The sequence below is a fragment of the Coturnix japonica genome, chromosome 6, assembly GCF_054131305.1.
Source record: "Coturnix japonica strain WE chromosome 6, WE-NBRP24, whole genome shotgun sequence".
NCBI classification, from domain to species: domain Eukaryota; kingdom Metazoa; phylum Chordata; class Aves; order Galliformes; family Phasianidae; genus Coturnix; species Coturnix japonica.
Genome location: NC_140668.1, coordinates 646,497 through 647,017, shown reverse-complemented (window position 1 = coordinate 647,017; position 521 = coordinate 646,497).

The window sequence follows — 521 nt, the reverse complement described above, 5'->3', positions numbered from 1 at the left end:
TTAAGGTGGGCGTGGCTTAATGGGGGTGGCTCCATTGGCTTGAATGAAGAGGGGGCGGGGCTTAAAGGGGGGCGTGGCTTAAAGGGGGCGTGGCCTCATTGGCTTGAATGAAGAGGGGGAGGGGCTTAAGGGGGAGGGGCTTAAAGGGGGCGTGGCTTAATGGGGGTGGTGTCATTGGATTGAATGGAGAGGGGGCGGGGCTTAAGGTGGGCGGGACTTAAAGGGGGCGTGGCTTAATGGGGGTGGTGTCATTGGATTGAATGGAGAGGGGGCGTGGCTCAATGAGGGGTGTGGCTTAATGGGGCGTGGCTTAATGAGGGGGCGGGGCTTAAATGGGCGGGGCTTAATGAGGGGGCGGGGCATAATAAGGGGGTGGGGCCTAATGGAGGGCGTGGCTTGAGGGGGCGTGGCTTAACGAGGGGGCGGGGCTTAAAGGGGCGGGGCTTGACGAGGGGCGGGGTTTACTGAGGGTGGCGTGGCTTAATAGGGGCGTGGCTCAATGAGGGGCGGGGCTTAATGGG